This window comes from Geospiza fortis, unplaced genomic scaffold, assembly GCF_000277835.1.
Source record: "Geospiza fortis unplaced genomic scaffold, GeoFor_1.0 scaffold53, whole genome shotgun sequence".
Lineage (NCBI taxonomy): Eukaryota > Metazoa > Chordata > Aves > Passeriformes > Thraupidae > Geospiza > Geospiza fortis.
The window spans coordinates 1,359,978-1,365,977 of NW_005054305.1; the positions used below are offsets into that span (position 1 = coordinate 1,359,978).

The 6,000-nt window shown below is 37.8% G+C and overlaps 1 protein-coding gene across 2 annotated transcripts in view; it reads left to right on the forward strand.

The window, feature by feature from the left end:
- The window catches only part of YES1 (YES proto-oncogene 1, Src family tyrosine kinase), a 49,986-nt gene that overhangs the window by 27,463 nt on the left and 16,523 nt on the right, over positions 1-6,000 (forward strand). The gene's annotated exons all lie outside the window — the stretch shown is intronic.

Here is a 6,000-nt window from a genome sequence, read left to right on the forward strand (position 1 = left end):
TCCTGCATAGGTACAGTGTTCCAAAGTCTGATACATCTGGGCAAATCTCCCCTGTCTAAGCCATTCAAGCCTCAGAGGAAACAAACTTCCATTGAACTTCTTCCATTGAAAAAAAAAAGTCAGGAAATTAGAGAAAGACATGAAGGATTGAAGGGCCCTCTTCTTTTAGCAATTTCTGCTTATCCTTGTTTTTCAGGTAGCATTTTGGAATCTCATATTCCTTCAGTGAATTACTTCAGTATTCCTTTGTGATCTTGTAAACCAGTTAGCTGGTTCCTCCATTAGAAGGATCAGTATCAATCACTAATTTAAAGCAAATTCAAAATTCTGAGTCCTGTAAAAAACACAAACCAGAATAGCAATATGTAATATTTCCAATATCTTTTGGCTCTTGAATGCAAAATGTCCACCTAAAAAGCATTTTTATTCTCAGTTTTTTCTCGGTACAGAATCCTGTTTGCTACAGGGTTTGCTAGCTGTAGTTTTATTAGAAAACAGTCTGGAGTCTGTTTTGTTGCTGTGAAATCAAAATTATTATCACAGTTGCCCCTCATTTTTTTGTTCAGTATGTTTGTTATAGTCGTGATCAAAGAAGCACTTGGTCTGTACAACCCTTAGGATTCAATAGTTCAGATTGCCTTAGTAATAAAGAGAGTGGTTTTAAATATCTATTTTAGTGTGTGGGCAAGATGAGGTCTAATAGTACTGATTTGTAGTTATTTTTTGGTGTAGAACTCCACAAAGATGTGTGGTAAACATTGAAATTCAAGTAATATAAATGCTTGCTTCAGTAGGGGTTTTTTGAATGCTTCTTCCTTTATCTTCACTTTTTGTTCCTTATTAGATCGTTAATTGCAAGGTCATGTCAGTTGCACTTTAAATGCATAATGATGCAGACTCTCTAAGGCCTCATTACACTAATGTTGCTGCTAATTATAAAACTGAACACAGTAGAACATCATTCTTTGAAATGTCATGGATTGTTCATGGTAAAATAAGCAAACCCTGCAATTTATGACAGCTCATAAAAGATAAATTATATCCCATGATAAAAACCAGCATAATTTTTAAAAACTGTATGTACTCTGCAAAGAACACAGGGCAATTCTTTAGTACACTGTTCTTTATAAACAAGGCAGGTTGTTTTGTAGACAAGAGAGCCCACTCTTGTTTTCATACCAAAGCAGTGACCTGTTAAAGATGGACCGAATTAGCTGGATACTATTGTAGGGGCTAAAGACTTGTTAGCCTCTTTACTAGTGGTTTTCAGTTTTTTCAGTCTGTGTCACATGTAATAAATGATTTTTCAATACCACAAGCTGAAGCCAGCTGTTTGGCAGATGCTCTATGCTGTTTGTCCAGTGTACAAAAAGCCAGTATAGGTTCTATGTCTCCGGTGGCGTGTGGAATCAGCTCTACACTTGTTTGAGCAAATAGACAGCTGCCAGCTAATGGATCCATTAGCAAACTTCCCACAGAATATCCTGTCTTTATCACTGCATGAAATTTTAATAACTTTTAATCATTACTTTAGTTGAAAGTTAAGAAGACCTTTTGTAAGACCTTTTTGTTCGGCATTTGTTTCACAGAAGTGAAGGCATGTCTTTTCTTGACAGAAACAATTTCTTTTTTATGCTAACTCTGAGAAGTGAAGCTACAGTAGCAGTGGAAATCTTCAATTTTTTTTCATCTTTTTATTAGCCATTTGTGAACCTCAAATTATTTTCTGTATTAGGTAGCATGAGGAGTTACTTTTTAGTTAGAAGATTTTTTGTATGTTTTAGGTGGGAAAATATTTGCAGTCTTGCCTTATCCTTCTGGGAAGAGACTTGATTTGCTTGTTCTAACTTGACTTACTCTTTGTAGTGAAAAATCACTTCTATGCTCTTTTTTAGCTGTATGGACAATTTCAGTAATCAAAAGTAATGAAATCAAAATGTTGCAAACTGCCCTTCCCTTAGTGACTGTCTTTTTCTATACCTCTTAGTTATAGTACAGTACCTGGTTTATATGAGAGGTTAAAAAGAGAGGAAGTCCCTAGAGCATCTTTCCCTTTGTGGTGCCTTGAAACTGCTACATGTGACTGTCACTCCTGGCCTTACTCAAGATGAAGTCTCCAGAAGGCAACTGGGACATGCTGCATTGTAACACAAGAGCAAAATCAGAGGAGTATTTAGTTGGCCCCAAAAGGAAACACCAGTTTTCTTGGATGTCTTTCATTTGGCTGTTTTGGTTTTTTGGGGTTTTCTTAATAGTGAATGGGTTTTGTTATCAAATGCATTACAGCAAGTGAAACAAACATGAGCCTCTCCCAGCCCTTTGGTTCAGGGTTTCAGATGCTAACACCCAGCCCTCAAAATCTCTGTGCTGATGGGTAGAGTATGGGGGAAAGGGAACACAGTGTTTAGAGGCATTTGCAGGCTGCTTTGCTCTAAGGCATGTGGCTGGAACACTGTCACCCAAGTTGAAATCCCTTCTGGCAATGAAAACTTTATCTAATCTTCCTTCATGCCAGTAGGAGACCTTCATAGAAGCACTCCTGACAATCCTGTGTCCCAAGGAACCAAGGAGTAACTTCTGTAACTATCAGCTGGAAGGAGCAAAGACGCATTAGATAAAGAAGTAGGTTCTTTGTGACACCCATCTCTCTGGGCTGGATAGACAAGGCTGCAGACACCCTGCGGGAATTTGTCAGTATTCTAGGATACAATGGCTTTAGAAGAAAAACTTGTTTTTCTTGGTCTGGTAGCTCATCCTTAAAGGAAAGCAGCAAAATGCCAACACAAAGACTTTACTGGCCACACTTTTCAATTGTTGTTGAACAACGCTTTCCTCTCATCTGGCACTCTGCTATAAAAAGGAGTTGGGATGATAAGAGAGCAGTATTGACTTTCTTGGAGTTCTCATCTTGTCAGAGTGTTTATTAAGGGTCTTCTTCATTGTGTGAGGTATTTGTAAGGTATTGAATGACAATTGTTTGTTGCTCTTTATATGACTTCTCCAAAAAGCACAAATCCACTGAGATGCTACTAAAATTTCATTTGATTCCGACTTCTGGGGTACTCTCATTCTTCTGTTGATTTCTGTGGGCACCCTGTTGACCTTCAACTGTCCTTAACAGTGATAATTTTAGTTTCTGTTTCTACTTGAGAACATTCTAACATAGGTTTGTTTTCATCTAGAAGGCAGAACAAGACAGCTGGACTTAAAATCCATGCCTTTCTGAACATGGTTTCCTGATAGACCTTCAGCAAGCTGACTGCCGCCCTCTCCCACCCAAAATGTGTGGGCACAGTGATCAGAATCAATAGGTGAATGTTTGTTTCAAAGAACAAGGTGCTGAAGTTACTCAAATAAATTGCCTCAGACACCAGTCTGGCATGAAACAATGATCTAATTAGTGGGCAGTCAGAGGCTTGTGAATAAGATACCTTCAGCCAGCGTTGCTTTAAATAGATTGACTTCTGCAGTGAAAATAGGAATTTCCCATCTGAACCTATTTTAAAGAGTTCAGTGCATCAGAAAGAGAGCTGTTAGCTTTTTATGACAAAAATGTATTCCTTAATATGTTTTTGTTGGTCAGGCAAAGGTTGGTAAAAATAGGTGTAAAGTTATTTCAGTTACATACATTTTTGATAACAAATGTAGTACCGGAATAATCAAATCCAGCATTGCACACCAGCTGCTTAGGGATTTTTTGTTCTTTATCCAGCAATTTATTATGAGACTAAACAGTACTAAGTCGTTGGGGGTTTTCCCCCACAGGATGGGCAGTCAGGGATTTTTTACTACTTGCTCTTGTTTTATGTCATCTTCCCTCCCCTCATGCTTTTAACTTATCTTCACAAATGCATATACAGAATGTTACTGCAGTTCGCACCTATATTTTTTTGCTTTTGAAAGCTAAGGAGTTTGCTCAATTTTCTTTTGTGAGTATGCGGTTATAAAAGTGTTTACATTTTTGTCTGCTTATTTCTGAATGTCTTCTCTTTGAAGTGCTGATTGAATCTCTGTTGTTAATCTCTTTAACCCCTGAAAGAAGATTACCTTAACAGTGAAGTGGCTGGGGAGGGGAGAAGCAAGGGAGAGGCTGATTCTGTTTTTCTCGAATGAATTTAGGTCTTCAGTGAGGGCTTTTCTTTGTGACACTCAAGCGTCCCAATAGTGAGTTCTTGCTGCTAACACAGCCTTAGCAGGTGAGCACGTATGGGTGATAGTAGTTACCAGCCATTTGATCAAATCAGCAATTCCGTGGGCAGAATCCAGCAGTTTTACTGGACTTGGTAAATTGTTTACTATCTATTTTTCATTGCTTTTTTTTTTTTTTTTTAATCTTGAGGTCTTATCAGCCTGCTACAAGTTAGGTAAATGGCACAAGGACGGAAATACATTTGTGATGGACATTTGGACAGATGTCTGTGTGCTTCCCTTTTAATCTACTTGATTAACATTAGTAGTGTGCTGGACTTTTGAATTGTGTGCTCAACTTCCAGCCAAAGGCAAGCAATCGGTGCTATTAGAAAAGACATTTTTGCAAAGGTGATTGGATTTTTATTCAATGCTAGCAGAAAACAGAATTCAAGTTTTTTAAAAATAGCCAGGTAGGCCTCAGAGGAGGACAAGAATTCACAATAGGCAGCCACATGGCCAGAAGAAAGTGTTTGGGCTTATAGTATCTGTTTGCAGCAGTAGAGAAATTAAAAGGATGTGATTCTGAAATTAAAAGGATGTTTGACTTCTATTGTGAATTAATAACTGGCTTTTCTACTGTACATAGTAACGTGTTTTTTGTAAAGTATTTAGGCAGATTGCATTCTTATTCACGTATTTGAGCCTTGCTCTGTTAACATTTGTTCATAGTTAATAAGTTGGCAATAATAGTATAAGAAGTAAAAATAATTGGAAAGGTGTGCTTTGTGATGATTCATTATTCTGTGGAAAACCTTAAATATGATTTGTAAAAGGGCAGTTATTTGACTTTGTTGCTGCTTGTTTCTGCATCAGTAATTGTATTACATTGCAGTATTAGGGGCTGAAATGACATGATAAATACAATGTTTTTGAGCATTAAATTTTATAGGGTGTTTCACTGTCTGTGGACCTTGTTCCTTCCAGGAACTCTGATTCATGATTCTTGAGGAAATTACAGTATCTTTATTATTGTAACGGTTAGTTATAGAGAGGGTGTTATTTTCTCTCAGTGTGACTGTATTACAGCAGTATTTGTTTAGTAAAAATTACTTTGTTCCATATTTCTGTGTCTAATAGTTAACAAGGTAAGAAGGAATTGAGAAGGAAAAAAAGAATTAGACACACATTGGGAAATACTCTGTTTCCCTAATTGTTAGTTAGAGTCCATGAAATTGTTGTTGTACTTATCAAAATATGTGGTTTTCATGCTTTCAGGCTCCTGCTGTTTATTTTTTTAATTGATTCATTAGAGAATGTGGAGCAGTTGATTTCCTATGTCTGTAGAGGTTTTACTTGTGTAGTTAAAGTAGATTTTTAAACCCCCTACTGCAAATAACACAGGGATTTTAATGCCAGACTAGTGCTGCATCTAATAGACACTGCTGTTTTCTTCCTGATTTGTTTCCCAACTGGGGTAAGCCAGAAAATGCCTGCTGCCAGTTGTCACCACCTGATAAATGACAGGTAGTGACTTCTTAAGGCTCAGTCGGTGTTAATTGCTGGTGACAGGTCTCCTCTCTGATTCCCTTCAGCAGCAGGTGCCCCCACGGTAGAGATCTCTGGCACTGTCTGCCTGTAGTGGGAGCTGCTGGCACTCCTGGGCCATCAAGGATATAAATTGTCACCTGTCCGGGCATGGTTCAGTTTCTAAATCCCTTAGGAATTGTAATTACTTTTGGATTTCTTTCAATTTTAGTTACTCTACCCTATCCTCTGGCTGTGATGAATGTCTGAGGTTTGTTTGTGAGATGTATTTTGGGGGGCTGGCAATGTATGAAAACTCTGTGTCTTTAAAGATGTCAGCGGTTG